The sequence below is a fragment of the Lethenteron reissneri genome, chromosome 44, assembly GCF_015708825.2.
Source record: "Lethenteron reissneri isolate LAM-NWPU_2019-01 chromosome 44, ASM1570882v1, whole genome shotgun sequence".
NCBI classification, from domain to species: Eukaryota; Metazoa; Chordata; class Hyperoartia; order Petromyzontiformes; family Petromyzontidae; genus Lethenteron; species Lethenteron reissneri.
Window position 1 is genome coordinate 2,736,235 of NC_083822.1, and position 20,309 is coordinate 2,756,543.

At 45.4% G+C, this 20,309-nt stretch overlaps 1 long non-coding RNA gene across 1 annotated transcript; it reads left to right on the top strand.

The window, feature by feature from the left end:
- The first annotated feature begins 1,571 nt into the window (after positions 1 to 1,571).
- On the top strand, positions 1,572 to 9,812 carry LOC133353498 (uncharacterized). The gene is made up of 4 exons (XR_009756392.1): positions 1,572 to 1,637; positions 3,043 to 3,185; positions 7,903 to 8,029; positions 9,560 to 9,812. It is a non-coding gene; the product is annotated as an uncharacterized LOC133353498 (long non-coding RNA).
- Positions 9,813 to 20,309: the final 10,497 nt, after the last annotated feature.

Consider the following 20,309-nt stretch of genomic DNA (forward strand, 5'->3'; position numbering starts at 1 on the left):
AAGCGGTCGACCGCTTGTGTTGCGAGTTTGCATGTTCTCCCCGTGGTCGTTTGGATTTTTCTCCAGGTCCTCCGGGTTTTCCCTTTAAATTTAGATTAATGCGTTGAGACTATTTGGTTAATATACATATCATTTGGCCAGGTCGCTTCTGAAAAAGAGCAAGATAGCTCGGTGGGTCTTACCTGGGTAGAATAAAAAAAAAGTTTAAATCGTTTTTAGGTTTTGCTCTATCTAGTACTGTATTACGCTGCATCAGTAAGCGTCTCTTGACCACACGCTTCACTAATTCCTATCACGTCCCATCAGTAATGATCCTTCAGTCTTCATTGATAATAAATGACACTACACACCACGTGGCTCCGTCTAGATTCAATGAATTGTCGTGCGCAATTAAGGGTCGTGATTTGATTTTAAAGAAATCAATTCCCGTTTTTTTTTTACTTCGTAATGAATATAGCGGCCACTGGTGGCTGGTGGAGGTCACGTGATCCCATTACACGCAGCATATACGAATCGAAAAGCATTGATTCTTACACACGCGGTGCGATGCATGTGTTGTGAGATTAATAACCAATATTGAAAAATGCATCGTTTACACCACATTTTTCAATGCACTCTCCGCTTTCCTTGTCAAAGCCTACACGTGGGCAAGCGCAGTGTGAAATAGAGAATACATCTTTCTTGTGATCAGAATCACAATGCCTCTAAGCAAATCACCCGCAATGCATCTGTGAAAAAGAGCTTCATAGCTCATCGGATTCCTCCAGTATATAAATTAAAGATTCAGGTTCTATCTCATCAGATCTCGGAAGCTGAGCAGGTTTTTTTAGCTTTGATAAATTCTGGGATGGGTGACCACCACACAGACAGGTTGCTATAGGCGGCTCTAGAGCTGTGCTGTGGTAGTTACCAGAGGGAAGTACAGCGAAATACATTGTTGTACCGTACTTCCACGCTGCCATGTCTACCCTCTCTTCCCTTCGCGAAGTAGCGCCGTGAAACGCTGCCAAGTAACCGACCGTGGGTAGGTCCTCGTCCAGCAGTGGATTGACCAAAGTGCCATTCACGTACAGAGGCCGCGTGCTGACCTGGAGAGAGGAGATGCTAAGTGTTGTGTGTGCGTGTGGCTACGTCTTATGTATAAGAGTGTGTGGCTACGTCTGATGTTTAAACGTGAGGACTGTGTGGGCCTCTGACTTTAACGACAGCGGCAAAGGGCCCATGCACAGTATGAATACATGGCAGTCTACAGGACCGAAAAAAATATGAAATTAATCGTATAAAAACCGACCATTTAAACTTTTTATTTTATTTTACCAGATAAGGCCCACTGAGCTAAATAGCTCTTTTTCTGAAGCGACCTGGCCAACACAAATGATAGCCCCACAAAATGGTTTCTTATCATGTGGAAATTTCGAGCAGGCAAATAATGGAGACGCACGTTGACTCGAGGTGGAGGAAAAAAACCAGAGGACCCAGAGAAAAATTCACGCGACCACAGGAAGAGAGAGAACACGCAAACTGAAAATATACAGGCGATCAGCGTTGGGATCGAACCCACAACCTCCTGTATACCGGGCGAGGTAATTAACATCTCGCCACCGTGGCAACCCCTGCCCTCTCGTTGGCAAGAGCAGGTAAGAACAAACATCAGCCGCGAGTGGTGCGAAAGGAAGGCACAACGCATCCGGCGCACAGCTTCGTACAACGTAAAATCCATGCCACTGTTGACAACGGGCAGGTGGCTATCAGACGTGATGCTAATATCACCATTAGAATTTCGCCGAGTGCACTCAAGTAGGTGTGTGTGCGTGCGTGCTGACGATAAAAATAACAGGACCCTGCAGGGTGGGCTGGTAGGAACGAATAACCAAAGAATATAAACATAATGTATTATTACACTTGTTTAGCCAGGAAAGCCCCACGGAGTCTAAAGGTTTTTCTAGGGTCCTGCCAAGTGTTTGCAGTAGGGGGCGATGTTGCTACACCTAATCGGACGATAGGAAGGGAGAGTTTGAGGCCTAGTTCTAGGCTTTAAGCCTAGCTGTAGGCTTTAGGTCGCCGTGAGTTTCTTTTTAATTAAAATGTTTTTATTATTTATTTAAAAGCTTTAAATTTAAATGTTTCTATTTAAAAGCATCAGGGAATGTAACATTGTTAAACATTAACTCCCTTGCACACACGCGGGGGTACGATACAAAGGGAGAGTTTGAGGCGTTGTTCGAGGCTTTAGGCCTAGCTGTAGGCCGCTGTGAGTTAAATTTTAATTTAAAAGTTTTAATTAAAAGCTATCTCAGGGAATGATAAGGGAATGTTACACTTGTTCAGCCAGGGAAGCGTCACTGAGTCTAAAGGTTTTTGTAGGGTCATGCCAAGTGTTTGCAGTAGGGGGCGATGTTGCTACACGGACGGACGGACGGACTATATAATCTATTTTAGGCTGGTTCACTTCGTTCCTACCAGTAAAAGTCCATTTGACTGAGCTAAACACCTATTTGGTTAAACGGGTAAGGCCTGCTGAGCTATAGAGCTCTTTTCCAAGAGCGACCCGGCTATCACAAATATGGAATGAAAATTAATTTCTTTAGAACTGCTTTTTGTGCTTAGTTTGTTGTCTTTCTCACGCACCTCCAATTAGCACGGTTGGCTACGTACGGTGCGAAGAAGTTCACCATACATTTATACGTGTTAGTACCGCAATAGTAAAGTACACCTCTCTGCCGAGGGCACTGTTACTCTCAGCTCAAGCTGACGCTATCGCTTTTAGCACGGTATTTCGTGTTGCTCAAGAAAGATAATTAAGTAATTTATCTTTGTCAATATCCGCTGCTTTTGATCTCCCTGTGTGTATCTTCGGGGAGTGGTGGCATAGTAACTCGCGCACTGTGTTACGGACCCGGCGACCGAGTTTGATTCCTGCACCTCCGATTAGCACGGTCGGCTTGGTACGGTGCGAAAGAAGTTCAACATAGATAGACGCCTAAACGCACCAAGTCAACATTTCCTTCGTGTTCTCCCCACCTGCACGCACCTGGCATGTAGGTGGATGGGCCCCATCCCGAATCATGGAAATCCACTTTGTTTTCGGAAAGCTCTGCATGGTTCAGGAAGAACCCAATAGACCAGCCTAAGTGGCTCCTCCGCCTGATCAAGGTCTCGGCTAACGCACCTGCGTCGTCTCTCAGGTGCGAATAACTCGACTACTACTACTGTTTATTTTAGCAGGTAAGGCCAACTGAGCTGCACAGCTCTTTTCTTCAGAAGCGAGGTGGCCACAAATGATACCTCAACGAAGTGGCTTGTCATCAAGTGTGACATTTATAGTAGCCAAATACTCTAAACGCATATTAATTCTAAATGTACAAGGAAATAGCGGACGACCCAGAGAGACATCCACGCGTCCACTCAACGGTGTACATACGTACACACAATATCAACTTGCCAACTGGATTTAATCACAGGTCGCATACACTCGGATTCAGACCAGGAATGGCAGTGAAGCCAGTTTCACGCATTCGACGCATGAATTGACCCTCTGAGCCACCTCCCAAACCCCCACGCACATCTCTGCCGTTCTTCATGCACATTCGACAACAGCAAAGCGGGTTTTTGTTGCCTATAATGTATTGTAAGCACGATTGTTCATGGTACTTAGCAATTGCATTTCCATTTTGAGGAAAAGTAATATATTAGCTTTTAAGGTTGCCAGGCGCAGTGCCTACACGGAGAACACAGTGTTTGCCGAGCAATGTCTTAATAGTACGTACAAATGTTGAACAATTACTCAATAGCACGGCAAATGGGTGGATGGGCGACTCAGAGGTCAGTGCTAGCAGCTGGCACCGCTGAGAGCCTGCAGGTTTAAATGGGAAGACGGCTGTCTGCAATTGGACACCCGTGAAAAAGTAGCTTTACAGATCATCAGATTCCTCCCGTATAAATAAATAATTTGATTTTGCATTTAAATGGACTCAGCCCAAATCACGAATGTATAAAAAATAAAACCCCACAACATTAAATTTGGCTCTACACTTTATTTGGTTACATTGCAGCTCTGAGAATTGCAAAATAATCTGGTTTTGCTGTCACACAATGAATAATAATGTTGGTGGCAGAGCAGGTAGGGAAGTGTTGGTCCCTACGATGTTGACCAAAGGTCACTTGAAATAATTTAACAGGTAGCTCTGTATTATCCACTTCCACGAGCCAGTTCTTAAACATGCAGGGTCGCAATGCTCTGCAGCAGATCTGAATGGACCCTTGGATTATTGGCATAATACGGACAGCAAAATCAGGATTAAATCTGGTTGGAAATACATGCAGTAATGTAATATATATACACGGCACGACGAACTTAACAAAAAATAAATCACAGTTTATAATCTGCAACAAAGACAGGCCTTTAAGATGGGTGAGGCGTGATTTCCCTTCTGTTGTGCACACCGCATTGAAGCACGCAATGCAGAGCGCGGTTGTTATTCTTGCCGCGGCGTCACGCCCACGAACAGGAGACGCGACCAGCGCACGAGCAATCGCAGCAACGCAACAGTCGCACGCTCGGCACGCGTTCGTGTGGGCGCCACAATGGCGAGATGTTAACTACCTCGCCTGGTATACAGGAGGTTGTGGGTTCGATCCCAATGCTGATGCCTGTAGCTTTGAAATTTGCGTGTTCTCTCCCTCCCCGTGGTCTCGTCGATGTTCAGAAGCGACCTGGCCACAAATGTTAGCTCAACAAAGTGGCTTATCACGTGGAAATTTACAGCAGCCAAATATTTTAAACGCGTGACGTCAATTCAAAATGCGGAGGGAAAAACCGGAGGACCCGGAGAAAAATCCACGCGACCATAGGGAGAGAGACATGCAAACCACAAATATACATCCATAATACAGGTTGTTTTTGTTAAACGGCGTAAGGGGCCGTCCATAAATGACGTCGCGCACCTGGGGGGGGGGGGGGTCAGACATTTGTGACGATGTGTGACGAGGAGGGGGGGTGAGAAATTAGGCGTCACATCAAAATGCGCAACTTTCAATAAATATAGACAACACATTCTACTTAATTAAACAGACTTTTTAATAAATGTTTTCTCCTACAACATCAGAGTGCAACGTTTTGAAGCATGTTTAATTTTTTTGGGGGGGGGGGGCAGAGCTTAGTGACGTCATTTGAAGGGGGTCTGACTTTTCGTGACGATGGGGGGGGGGGGTCAAAAATCGTCCAAAATCGCGTGACGTCATTTACAGCAGGCGTCAGGGTCGGAATCGAACCCACGAACTTCTGCATACCAGGCGAGGTACTTAACATCTCGCCACCGTAACGGGGCCCATAGGTCGCGAGAACAGAGTTGCCAGCCGCCAATTGTAGCGTAAGCACCGGAGCAATGTGGATTTGAACCCGGGTCGATTTTGGTGGGTAACCTTTAAAAAATATATATATATATAAGCAGCTGTTAACTGCGTGCTGCTGCCAGAAAATGTCAGTAAAGCAATTACTAATGACATATGGCAAATAGCCCTGCGTGCGAAGACCCCCACGCGCAGTGTGATGACCGCACATGAGCCTCGCCAAAGAAATTGCCTCTTTTATGCCGATGTAAAATTTGCATGTAATCTGATCGCTCAGCCCGTGGCATAATCCATGTCACAAATGCACACAGAACTGTTCGTCACACACGATCTCTTCTTGCCCCCCTCCTTCACTGGAAGCATTTCCCCTCCACATTAAAGTCACCTTTGCCCACCAGTTTCTGCTCCTCATTCAAAACTCACCTATTGTTCTCTAGATCACCCCACGACCCCCCTTAATCTCGCCCTCATAACCGCCACCGTTTTTCTGTTTCCTCTTTATATTCTCGTTACATGGTTATCACTCATTAACCCCATTCATTCATCATCATTTTCTCTTTCACCAAATTCACGCATCACAGATTTGCCGATTGCTTCCTCTCGTCTATTTAATTCACTTCATCTCCCCCATTACATTCACACGTTGTAGCGTTGTGAATTATTTGTAAAGCGTCTTGGTTAAGGCGCTATATAAATTCCGTTAAGATAATCAGGAGATGATCACACCTCATGAACAGCACGGGGATATACTGGGTGAGTGTTACATTCATTAACATTATAAATGTGTTTGTAACATTGATTCACTATGAGGTCATTTGTTTAATACGACTATTGCTCTTGTAGTATGTAAATGCTCGACGCATCAATATCGCATGCAATGCGCAGTGGCCATCGCAAGGCGAGAAATGAATGGAACACGGCAGCGCCACGACGCGAAGACGACACTCACAACCTCGGGGCGTCACCACGTGGAGGGCATTGCTGATTTAAAGTCCTTGGGCCAGACCAGATATCGGTACCACCCAAGGTGGCAAAGCTTCAATGGTGCCATTTATTTGTTACACCAACAGAAGTAAAATAAGACCTGATAACCTTTCAAAATGAGCAGCTGTTTAATTTTTCTCGCAGGAAACCTGTTTTTGCACCGATCGCAATCACGCCTATTTGCCCCGACGTTACAAATAAAACATTCCAACACCTCTGCTGTTCATTTAAAACGATACATAATTTACAAAATGTATGCTTGTCCCCAAGGCATGTATTTCACACATATTCTTGCATTTATTCACGCTTGTTCTTCAATTTCAATGACCTAGTGAAGCCTGGAATAGATTGGCGTTTCTAGCGGCTTGTTTGCTCATGATCACTTAGTGGCAGGTGAGGCAAGTGCTGGTGGTTCTGTATCATTTATGTTCAGTAAAGATATCTAAAGTGCTAACTTGGCCCTCAATGTATTGTTAATGTACCTGTTAAGACTATTAGTTCAGGCCAGGATCTACAGGCAAAAATAATGATTTTTGTTCAGTTTGTCATTTTTTTTATATTTTGCTTCTATAAATTGTAAACTTTCATAACATACACACAATTATTACCAATAACAAAGTAATTGGTAATAATTGATTATTAAAATCATAACTTTTTTGACGATTTCATACAAACTTCGCCAAATAAACAAAGCCTTAAATATGCGTTTTTTTGCATCTTTCATCGCAATTTGTCTCCGCATCTTAAGAAATAATCTAGTTGAATTGCATATCATTGACAAGCTTATTCTCTGGAGCAGATGCTTAGCTTAGTCACATATGGCTATTTACTTTGCTGTCATGGTAATAAGAGGGGGAACACACAAGTAGAACTCTCAAATCTCATTGCTACTGGCATCACAATGCCAGAACTGGCATTGTGATTTTCTCAAAATGACATTTTGCATGTCGAGTTAGACAACTCATGTTATATAATACTGCTTCCTACTTGTAATAGCTAGAAATGCGCAGAGGGATTTTTTTGATATCTTTTGTCATTTTCATTTTACGTGGTATTATATCTAAAAAATAGGCGAAAATCTTGTTTTTTTACGTGTCCAGTGTATTTTTACGTAATTAACTGAAAGAACAATATTTTGACAAATGCCTCTGTAGATTACCAACCAATTAGTTATTGATCACATTAAAATAAACCAAAAAGTTCTGATTTGATCTACTAAGTCAATAGTGTGTTTTACATAATATCCAAATGTGTGCACATTTAATGAGATAACATATAATATGCATACATTAATAGGGGGAAAGTCACAATACAAAAACATCTTATATTTTTGTGTATATTCATCTGGTAATTTTTGATTCTGATAAAAAGACATAATTGTTTTGCTTATTCACCTGTAGTTCCTCCCCTTAATTTAGGTAAGATTAGTTCAGATTAATTTTACCCTTTAACAATGTTAGTTTTGCTTTTGGGTTGTAACTCTCTGCTGCCGTCAATGTGTAACCAAAGTACTGACAGATTCATTCAGGTCTTGCATCAAAGTAATGATGATTGTACTGCATGGTGCAGGTGAAACCTTACTGAATATGGCCACCGGTGAACAAGCAAGTAACAACCCACTACCGAAGCGACCAGGGTGAGCGTAAACGAGACGTACAACGGTAGAAGATGAAAAAAAGGGGATTTGATGAGTCGCGTAAGTAAAATATCCTGATGTGAGGACACGCATCGCATCCATCTCGTGTTCTTCGGGTTGCTGCAGACGAACACGGACGGACACGTTATACTGTAAAAAATAAAATCATTGTATCAGGTCAGGTCCACTGAGCTTGAATAGCTCCTTTTCAGAAGCGACCAGGCCACAAATGCTAGCTCAACAAAGTGGCGTATCTTGTGGAAATGTATAGCAGACAAATACTCGAAAGACATGTTGATTCTCATATTTGGACATCTGTGAAAAAGAGCTTCATAGCTCATCGGATTCCTCCAGTCTCAATCAACATTCTGATCCTGAGATCCACGACAGTGCAAGCAGGCAAAGCCAGTCTCGTGGGACCGTCCTGTCTGCCATGGTAAGTGGCAGACTTGTAGCTGCGCGTTTGTAGATAAACATGAGAGGCAGCCCCGTCGATAGCAATAGCAGCAACAATAATCGTAATAATTACAGCTTGACTGATCTTCCAAGATCATGAAAGTTGGGGCATACAAAAAAGTTCTTACAGTGTATAAAATAAACATGCAATAAAATGGTTCAATATGTAAATGTATATTACATTTAAAAAGGGTATTTTTTGGGTTAAATAACGTAAATATAAATGCGTCGTTAAACCCGCCACCACCTGACACAGCCAATTAATAAGGTTTGTCACGTAAAAAAACGTGGCCATTTCGTTACTGGTTCAGAACACCGGTTGTGGGTTGGAGAGTAACCCCACAACATTTACAATTCGAATACTGTGGCGTTTCACTGGTGATTATAACAACAAGCAGCCTCCTCAGGCGATCAGCCAGAATCTGACAAAACGTCTTCCTGGTCAGTTGTTCTTATTTAACTGTTGATCTTATTTCAGAACCCGCGGATATTTTTGGAGGGGGAGGGGGTGAGAGGGGGGAGATTCACGGCCACCGGCTCGGGGTGAGGATTTGGATTTTGCAGCGGGGACCACGAGGGGAGCTCAGCGCTCTCTCTACTGATATCTGTTGCCTGCTGCTGCTTCTTTGGTCGCTTTATGTATTGAGATTATTTAGATAATTGTCCTGGGATGCAGGAGGCTGTGGGTTTGATCCCGACCCTGACGCAATTTTCGTTTTTCTCTCTCACTGTGGTCCCGTGGATCTTTCTACCAAGTCCTCCAGTTTTGTCCCTCCACATTTAAAACAAATACGAGTGTTTGGCTGCTATAAATGTCCATGTGGTGATAAGCCACTTTGTTCAATTATTATTTGTGGCAAGGTTCGCTTCTGAAAAGGAAGTTAAGACCTCAGTTGGGATTTACCTGGCTAGATTTTTTTTAAAAATTTAATTTTTTTTTTCAGGTGATGTATTTACCGTTCCTTTTGCACTCCTCTCGTGGGTTTGTATCATGTTTGTTGCTGTAACGTTCTGACCCAGTGCGCCTACTGGACATCTGTGAAAGAAAGAGTTTCATAGCTCATCGGATTTTTCCAGTACTAAACGATGATTCTGATATTCCCTCGACCCCCCTCCCCTCGCCCCCACCTCCAGGCAGCAGCAGCGGCAGCCACTTCGCATGCAGAGGGCATCCTTCACTCGCTGCCTATTGATCGGCACTGTTCGTGAAAAGTGAAATAATTACCATGCACATGCAATGCATTGCGCGCATGCCGTTGGCAATAATAATAAGGTATATATATCGATGGCCCATGATTCCTCTCTTTAAATGTATCTCACCCAAGGTCACCGTGTAGACAGTGTTGTCGCAGCCTTCTTGTAAAGGTCACGGTTGACACACGGTATATATATAAAAAATATTTTAAAAATCTACAGCCCCAAACGTAAAGTGTGAATGCTGCCTTTTCATTAAATGTTGGTCCTTGTCACTATTTCAATGACCTCCACAAGATATAGTAATTGGGTTAGAGCCTTCATAGAAAAATACCTTTACCGAACGAAACAGATATCTGAACCGGTCCTGTGCGCCCGCCCCCCTCCGCCTACCCTCACAGAACAGGCTGCTGAAGTATAAGACAAAGATCCCCCATGTAGCCGAACAGACTGTTGGGGAAAGTTCCTTTAGCAAGCGCCTATTAACGCTGGCACGGCACACTACGGGGTTGGGTGGCCAGCACCCCGTTTTACACACGGCACCCCGTTCTCATTTGAGCTGGAGTTGACTTAGGGGAGGCCCAGGACTGGTTCAAGATAATCGTCACTGACGTTGACGGTGAGCGGTATTCTGATTCTGGTAGCCGGGGTTTCGTCAGGCAGCACGCTAACCACTGCCCGCCCCCCTCCCACCGAAGTGTATACCAGCCCCACGAGCGTCACGAAACGGGGAGGACCATAATCCAGCAGTAGATTAAACATGGATATAACCTGGATGAAGCTCATGCAATGCCACAATCTGACGCACTGCCGCAAATGAGCCGATCTCATCGCTCCATCTCAGTGATGGTTGCCCTCTGCGTCGTGAATTCTACTTTTGCTGGCATTCTATCAACATCGTAGAGGTTTTATTTTTGGATTAGATCGCGTGAAATATAAATAAGTCGTTAAACCCGCCACCACCCAACACAGTCAGTTAGTAAGGTGAGTCACGTAAACAAAACGTGCCAATTAGTTACTAGTTCAGCACCACACCGGTGTGCTGAAGAGTAAACGCACAATGTTTACAATTCAAGTACCGTGACGTTTTTTCTGGTGATGACAGCAACCAACTTCGTCATACGATTATCCAAAATTCTGGCTCACCTTTATTATGGATAATATCATCAGTCCCTCCCATTTGTCACCATCCCTTTGAGTGGTGTGTCTTGCCCAAGCCCGCTTACGATACTCAAGTCAACATGACCTCTCTCTCCCGTATGTGTTTTTGTTTTTGCTGCATGACTCCGGCGTGTTCCTCTTTCTGCCTCTCGGCGCAATTGCCTCTCTCAGTGTCCGTGACTTTGATCCACGTCGTAGCAGGCGATAGGCAGCAGCGCCGATTGAAGTCTCTCAACACACTCGCCCACAACACCGCCTTCAATACAAACAAATACAAAGTAAGGATAAAAATTGGGCGACATTTTGGGCAATTGCCTTTCTTCACCTTCAGCCAGATCGCTGCTGACCCCCGATATTCATTCCCCCGCACCTCCAATTAGCGCCACGGTGGCGAGATGTTAACTACCTCGCCTGGTATACAGGTGGTCGTGGGTTCGATCCCGTTCCTGAATCTTGTATATTTGGAGTTTGCATGTCTCTCTCCCCGTGTTCGCGTGGATTTTTCTCCGGGTCCTCCGGCTTTTCCGTCCACATTTAATATCAACATGCGTTTAGATAATTTGGGTTGCTATAGATTTCCACATAAGCCACTTCGTTGAGCTATCGTTTGTGGATAGGTCGCTTCTGAAAACGAGCTGTATAGGTCAGTGTGGCCTAACCTGCTAAAATAAAAAAATGTTAGTTATTTATGTACGGTCCAACATACACATAGAACAAAACAAGCTTGTGTTTTTTTTAAAGCGCTCCAGTCCAGCCTGCCCCCTCTCATCTCTTCAATTCACAATCCTTGATCCCATTGTATTCCTCCAACGATCATTCTCTTTTATTTCACACACTTATTGTATGAATGTATGGTGAACTTCTTTCGCACCGTAGGTATCGAACCGTGCTAATGACCACTTGTTGTTTTTTTCCGTACAGTTTTCATCTGGAGCCCACACCTTTTGCAGCCTTCTATCAGTCCATCGCTCATTCCCTTGTACTTATTACTTTTCAATTTTAACCGCTGAGATGTTGGGAGCACCTGAATACATTTTTTTAACAAGCATGGCATCACTTCATTAGCACGCTCCGTAAGTCGGTTACGTATGATTGGGTACCATTGAGTGCCGCGGTGAGGAGTGACGGTGCCAAAAGTGAGGAGATCAGCATTGCACTCTGCTTCACGTCGAGCTCTGTACGGACGCTGAACTTTTACCTCAGCGTACGTCGCCAACCGCGCTACTCGGAGTAGCGGGGGAAGGACAACGAAGTAAACACAAAAAGCGGTTTTAAACACGTGAGTTTGTCAATCGAGATGATGTTAAAGTGCATAGCTCTATTGGCTTCATAATATCGGAAGGAAAAGCCCATCCGAGCGCGTGCGCACGATGCGGTCCCGTCGTTGTTACAATGGCCAGCTAAAAGCCGCTGCTGCTGTGAGCGAGGAAGATCGGAGTTCGCGTCACGATGGTTTTATGCTCCTTGACGAGATCAACGAACTGAGGAAAAACTCGGGAATTTCTACAGACAGCGGCCACTCGGTCAGTGAGGCCCCGTTGAGCTGAAAGCCCCCCCCCCCCCACCCCCGCTCGCTGTCTGCGTGAATAGGGACCCTGGCCAAGACCGGTAGGCAAGTTACAACATCTAACCCCCCACAAAAAACCTTTACTATGGAATATATTGGTCGCGAAAGCCTTTGTGTTCGAATACACGGGCGGTGGCTGAATAGAACGGCTGATACGTCGATCGCAATCGCGCCACAGTGGGAAGGAAGGAGTTCAACAGGAGCTGCGTGGCACAAACAGCAGAGAAATGTGATAATCGTGACCAATAGATAATAATAAAACATACACAACCAGAACTGTGCACAATGAAAATCAAGCCAGCAATCTGAAATAACCACATGGTGCGTGGCACTAGTGTGATGAACTCACGTATGGCACAATAAAAAAGGCATTTCTATAACAGAAAAATAAACTACACGATACACTTTTTTTTACCAGGTAAGAACCACTGAGAATAAATAGGTATTTGTCAGACAGTGACCTGGCCATAAATGATAGCCCAACGATGAAGCTTATCACGTGAAAATATATAGCAGCCAAATACTCTGAACGCACGTTTGTCAATGTGGAGGGAAAAACCGGAGGACCCGGAGAAAAATCCACGAGACCACGAGGAGAGAGAAAGAACATGCAACCTCCAAATATACAGCTGGGCATCGGGGTCGAGATCGAACCCACGACCTCCTTTATAACCAGGCGAGGTAGTTCACATCACCACCGACGACTACAATTGCACTTCCTTTTTTTTTTTAAAGAGCTGCATTTATAAATTGTTGGCGTTCTCTGAAACTGAAAGAGGTTGATCGTCCGCGCCACCGGCCACCGTTCAGAGTGCGGCGTTGCGAACGGCGGCTCGGAGATATTGGAAACGCGACGCCAATCCTACGGAGCCCGGCTGCCTGCTACGTTTACATCTCTCGCCGTCACTTCTAATTGTGCCGGTGATGCGCAAGTGTGACATCGCGCGAGCAAACGGTGGACAAGTCTGTCCGGTGCCGTTAATTGCATTCTGCCACATTTGGCCATTGGTAGCGGCCTTCAATCATTGATAAGTCATGCTGCGTGTATGAAAAAAAGTGTTTTGTCGGGAGAGAAATGATATTTGCGTGAGTGTCAAGGGGCCAAAGCTGAATGTCGACCCGTTTGATTCGCCGCTTTGCGGAAAACGATTTTTAGGAGTCCACAGCAACCTACAAGGTTTGCGAGATATTCACTACTGCTCCTGGTATGCAGGAGATCGTGGGTTAGATACCGACCCTCACGATGCCTGTTGTATATTTGGAGTTTGCATATTCTCTCTCTCCCCGTGGGCGCGTGGATTTTTCTCAGAGTCCTCCGGTATTTCCCCTCCACATGTAGTATTTGGCTGCTATACATTTCCACGTGATAATAAGCCACTTCGTTAAGATATCGTTTGTGAAAGCCAGGTCGCTTCTAAAAAGTGTATTGTTTTGTGGGGGGGAGTCGATTATAAATTAATCGATATGTTGTTCATGTTATTAGTATGAATGATTTGGACACATGAGACAGACACCCTTCTATGAAAGAAACTAAATAGACCAGGGTGTTAATAATGAGTTCCCTCAACGTGGAAGCCAGGTGTGGTGTTGCACACCTACAATCCAGCGCTTTGGATTCAAGGTGTGGTGGATCACGAATATTTGGCTAAAATCTAAACTCGCTTGGCTGTGACTTGGTCAGGATATGGCAATTGAGAAAGTAAACTGTAAACTTTAAAATATATATATTACCACGTAAGAATCTGAGCTGTATAGCTCTTTTTCATAAGTGACATGTCCACAAATGATAGCCCAACGAAGTGGCTTATCACGTGGAAATGTATAGCAACCAAATACTCTAAACGTATGCTGATTCTAAATGTGGAGGGAACAACTGGAGGATGCGGGAAAAAATCCACGCGACCACGGGGAAGAGAGACAAACAAACTCCACATATACATGCGTCGTCAATGTCGGGATGGAACCCACGACCTCCTGAATACCAGGCGAGGGAGTTAACATCTCCTAGCCACCGCGGCGAGATCCCTTGCCATTGTCTCGGAAAAAAAGAACTCGTGGTGTCATTTACGCTGACGGATCGTGCCAGATCACCTCCAAGTGCAAGACACTGCTATAGCATAAATTCTCACCTCACCCAGAGTTGGCGTGATGATCGTTCTTCATCGGTGACAGCCACTTCATCATAGTGCTCCTGCAGGCATTTAAAAATATTACTTGGGCTGACATTAGACACCTGCTGATCGACAGTTTTGATGGTAACTCTCTTCTTTGTGTTTTTTTTCTGAAAATGGCTCTGCTTTCTCTCTCTCTCTTTCCACAATAAAGTGGCGATATGTTAACTACCTCGCCTGGTATACAGGAGGTCGTGGGTTCAATCCCAACCCTGACACCTGCTCTATATTTGGAGTTCGCGTGTGTCTCTCTCTTCGTGGTCGCGTGGATTTTTCTCCGGGTCCTCTATATTTTTTCCTCCACATTGAGAAACATGTGTTTAGAGTATTTGGCTGCTATAAATTTCCACGTGATAGCCACTTTTTTGGCTATCATTTGTGGCCAGGTCGCTTCTGGAAATGAGCTATGCAGCTCGGTGGGCTTTACCTGGTAAAATTAAACAATGGTTTAGTTTAGTTTTAAGTGCAACGTTCATCTCACCATCCCGTGATCGCTCCATGTGTTGAATTTGGCTCTTGACAATCTGGCGTTTTGTCCGTTTGAGTCAAGTCCGTCTCTGCTGGCTGTGACGTCTAGTGGATGCTTACCACCCTCTCTCTCACTCTCTCCTCACCCCCCCCTCCCCGGCCATACTCACCAACCGTACTCTACTCTCTGCACCTCAACTTTAGCATCATAGTCGCCCATCACAGTATCATTATTATTATTGAACCCTGAACTTAAGGCCTTTTTAAATTTATTTATCCAGTACACTGAAAAATCGGGAATGACTTTTTTGGACGTTTCACCGATTTGGTATGAGTCGCAACTTGTTGGTCACTCCACTACTGCCACTCCTGTGAAGGTCTCCTGGCTTGGTTGGGATATTGGCACTGTGGTTTGGGATTTGTACTCGACTTCGTGGACTAATTTTTTTGTTGTGATACCGTTTTCTGTTAATGTTTGTGCTTTCTGTTTTGGTGCCATTTTCTTAATTTGCTTATTATATTTTAGATTTGTATCGGTAGTAGGAGTGGTTTTCACTTTCTCGGTACATATGTGCTGGGGCTTGTTTCGTGCTGTACATAACCAACCGCGTATATGGGATACGGTCCTCAAATATATAATTAATGTGCAGCGTTGTGGGACGCTGTTGGCATGAATGATGCTGCTATATAAAATGAAAGTAGTATTATTGTGATGTCATGCATTTTGCACTCCATCTGTGGTTGAATCATTTCATGAATTTGGCCTAATTTGGCATCATGGTCGTTTGCTGTTGGAGCATACACTGTACTCGACTTTCGCTTGCTGAACGAATACATGATATGGTCGCACTCATTACACACAAAGTGCTTGCCACAAATGAACCACAATACCTTGCTGATCTCGTCAAGGAGCATAAACCATCACGGGAACTCCGGTCATCCTCACAGCGGCTCTTGGCTAACCATCAAACAAAGACGGTGGTCACTGCATCGCGTGTTTCAGATGCGCTTCTTCAGCCGTCTGGAACGCTCTTCCTTCTGATATTAGTGTAACGACGCCCGACACACGTTCTTGCTTTACTCAGAGCCTTTATTGTGGACACCAACACTCTTCTTTAGGCCCGAATTTAATCTTCTCTACAACCGTCTCTTGCCCTTGTGCTATAATACCCTGTTACATCCCCCAAGCCCCCTTTCTCGAAGGTTCAGGCAATCCCCGGCCTCCTTCTGCAATAGCTGTCAACCGTTCCCCCAACAGTCAACCCTCGTTTCCCCACCTTTTACGTTGGAATTTCTTCTCCAATCACTGAAACTCTCTGACCCTCACCAATCCCCTGTTGTTGAATTCTATTTCAATCGAGTTCCCCTTCTTGCACATGCTAAAATACAATAAAAGTTTGAGTAAAGCTCCGACCGCGCCCCCCCACCCACCCCCTTCCTTTCCCTCCAGTGTGTCCCCACAGAGCGGTGAAGCTGCACCGTTGAGAGGCTGCATCCACAGCTCATCTCGTCACTGGCCGGGCCAGAGCAAAAAATCCCCACAAGGGGGTCGCAAAGGGCACGGGGGGGGGGGGGAACGGGGCATAGAGTGCTTACGGCTGCCCCATCTTTGAGTTCGTGCCGCACACCGGGGTTTATATCTATATTGTAATATCAACTCGCATGTATTCCCGCGATGGGAAAATTATACTGTAGCTGAACTCTTCAGCCCAAGGGCAGCTTGCTAAGTTTTCGCTGACATTTTTTGCGTTACGTAAATTGACAGAGATTTTTTCTCCCCGACCGTCCAATTGTCTTAGGATTTGCCGCACTCGTAAGGAGGATTTTCTCTCGTTGGATTTCCGCTCTTGAAATGTAATGACTGTTTCTGTCTCTGCATTGCTTGCTCCCTTTGGTCCTGACCGTGGCATCAACGGCCACGAAGGGGGGGGTGGGGTTGGAGGAGGACACGTGGAGAGGAGAAACCTTTCAAGAAGAGGCTCAGCCCGGCTGGAAATATCTCTCAGCTTCGTGTGTCCGGGGACGCTTTGGAAGTCATAGAAATCACGGCCCTTGGCAGGTTTCAGAATCAGAATCTTTATTATTTATTTATACTGGAGGAGGAATCCGATGAGCTACGAAGCTTTTTCTCAGAAATTTCCGGTCTTTTTCTTTCGTATAGCCGATGCAGATGCAGAGCAACAGCGACAATTTCACATTCTGTTGGTGAGAATAAGATCATAAACATAATATTTAATCGTACTGGGGGAATCCCATGAGCTTTGACGCTATTTTTCACAGATCTCCAGTGGCCAAGCAAAATAACCCGATCAGGATTAGTGGAGTGTATCGCTGTGATGTCTCCTTCATATTTGTGGATCGGGTATTGTCTCGTTATACTTTGTACGGTCTGTTCTGGATGGCCACAGTCATACACCACTGGAGTTTTGATTTTCTATTTATGCATCATGTATGTATTTTGAAGTTATTTTGCACCGTACGTAACTAACTGTGCTAATCTGAATTGCGGGGGAATGACAACACTATACACAAAAAGCAGTTCTAAAGAAAGTAGTTATTTTTTCAGTCGAGATGACGATGTAAACGTGCATCCACAGCTGTCATGATTCGGGGTGAACCGTGAGCTCCCCGTGTGCTGCCTACCCACCACGTGGTCCCGCTCCCAGCCGACGTAATTGGTCAACCCCAAAGATTATGTCGCCTACGTCATCGTGTCTGTATTCAACACCAACAATACAGGCGTTAAGATGTTCGAACACCAAATAGATATATTTTGCAAGGAATCAAGTCTGCATTAACCACACGTGTTTATTGCCAGAAAGGGTAAACCCTATCCTTAATTTTCATACTTTGATGCTGCCAATAATGTAACTCTACGTCACTTGCAACACGTGACTGTGCTGTATGTTACTGGCCTCTTCATTATTTTAGGTATTTTTTATAGGGGGGAGGGGTGGCTCTACTCAGAAACTGTGTGAAGAAAGAAAATAATTTACTACAAAAATCCATCCACCCAAATCTATACTCGATGTACATTTAATCGTCCTTGTACGAATCAATTATTTACATTTTTTTCTGCAAAGGATTTGCAAGTGGAATGCTTAGATTTAGACTCTCCATGAAAAGGCAAAACTGTACGAAGCTGACTGCTAAATCTCTGTTTTCCCACGTACTGACCCCCCCCCCCCCCACCCTATGCGGCACTTTGGAGACGCTACCTTCAATTGATACCCCCCCCATCCCCCCTCCTGCCCTTGCCCCCGGAGTGCCGCGTGCTGTGCCGTTGCCGTCTGTACCCTGAGACCTCTTTCTTGAGGGGCGCTTCGTCAATACACTTTCCACTCGGTGAATTTGATATTCCTGCGGTGGCGCGCCGAGAGGAACTTGGAAACACACAAAAGACGTTTTTTGTTGTTGCTGCTTTTGCTTTCTCGAAGCACTTTGCCGTTATTAAGGCTCTCAGGAAAGAGAAAAAAAACATAACCGGGCCAAATAAAGACCCAATTCGATCCCGTGTACTGCACCGACAGTGGAGCCACAGGCTTGCCGCAACACATCCCATAGCACCGAGAGGACAACAACAATAATAATATATGGGTAATATTGCAACGTCCACACAGATGGGTTCATGAGCCCACTCTCTAGGTCATATTCTACGCACCTCGGATCACAGCTTTTTGTGTTTAATTTGTTGTCCTTTTGCCGCTCCTCCGATTAGCGCTGTTGGCTACATACAGTGCAAAAGAAGTTCAACATTAGCTTTATAAAGACTAAACTATTTTTTCTTTAACCAAGTAAGGCCCACTGAGCTGCATAGCTCTATTTCAGAAGCGACCTGGCCACAAATGATAGCTCAACGAAGTTGCTTATCATATGGAAATGTATAGCTAAATGTGGAGGGGAAAACCGGAGGACCCATAGACAAATCCACGTGAGCACGGGGAGAGAGCGAGACATGCAACCTCTAAATATACAGCAGGAGTTAGGGTCGGCATCAAACCCACGACCTCCTGTATACCAGGCGAGGTAGTTAACATCTCGCCACCGTGGCACCCCAACATAGCACACAGGAAAGGCACACGATCCGCTCGTGCCAGCCGAGTTGGCGATACATTAGCTTTATAAAAAAATAGATACACAAAGTCACAAAAACACACATCATCGTGCCAGTGTGCAGCAGAGCCCTCTGACAAATCCAGCTATCAATCCCGGACACTATAAACAATCCCTACCCCGAGGCGGCTTCAACGGAGGCGTGCACGTGAAGTGAGTGCACGAGACAAACCAAAATCTGCCATCGCGCATCCTCAATAGAAGCCTCTTCTCGTCTCCTGTGGCCGCAGATTCCCCTCTTTGCTGTTGTCTATTCCGAGTCATGCGGTACATTCGCTCTGGCAGTGAGTCGTGTGGTTGTGTTCTCGCGCAGGGCTGCGGCTTCAGTCTCGCTGCACACGGAGGGAGGGGGTAGGGGCGGGGTGATGGGTTTGGGCGGCACACTTGGCACCGGTTTCAAATATCGCTAACCACTGATGTTAGCCGTGGCTGGGAACTGGTGTCACGGGAGGTCTATTCTTCCTCGTGGTGGTGTATCTGTAGTGGCGTAACGCGCGGGGTTGGCGAAGAGCGGGTGCAACTGAGGTCGCGCAGGTGTAAGCGGGGAGACGTGGATCAGGCGCCAGAGGCGGCAGCAATTAGGGGGAGAAGCATTAATTGTGCGGGTGCATCTGGGGACGAGCAGCTGCAAAGCGTGGGAACACGGGGTAGGCGCCAGAGAGGTGAGAGATGGAGACGATAAGAGAGAGAGAGCAAGTGCTGGAGGCGCCGGGGAGGCACCAGCTTCATTGGGGGTAAGTGAGGACCCCTAATGAGGAGGGAGATATAAGGGGGTGTGCAGAGCAACACGGGGAGTGGGTTGGTTGGTGCTCAAGAGATGAAGACACAAGAATCGGGGAGAAGACGCCTGGGACCTTGCCCTCCGCACCTCGTCCCCAGCAGTGTTGGCTGATCCCCTGCTGGGGGCAGGGACGAGGGTGGAGGTGTGAGGGAAGCAGGAGAGAGTTAGCGGAGTATTGAGGGAGAGAGATCATGGGGAGTATTGGGACAAGGGTGTGTGTGTGTTAGTGTAAGTGAGGAGCATCCACACTGGATGCGGGGTAAAATAAAGTGACATAGGAGAAAAGCTAAGAGTGTCTGTGTGAGTAGAAGAGGTTTTACCCTTTCTGACAATAAAATAGGAGTTGTGTTAAGATGTTCAACCAAATGGATACCTTTTGCAAGGCATTAAGTCTGCATTAACCACACGTACTCGTGGCAAAACATGCAA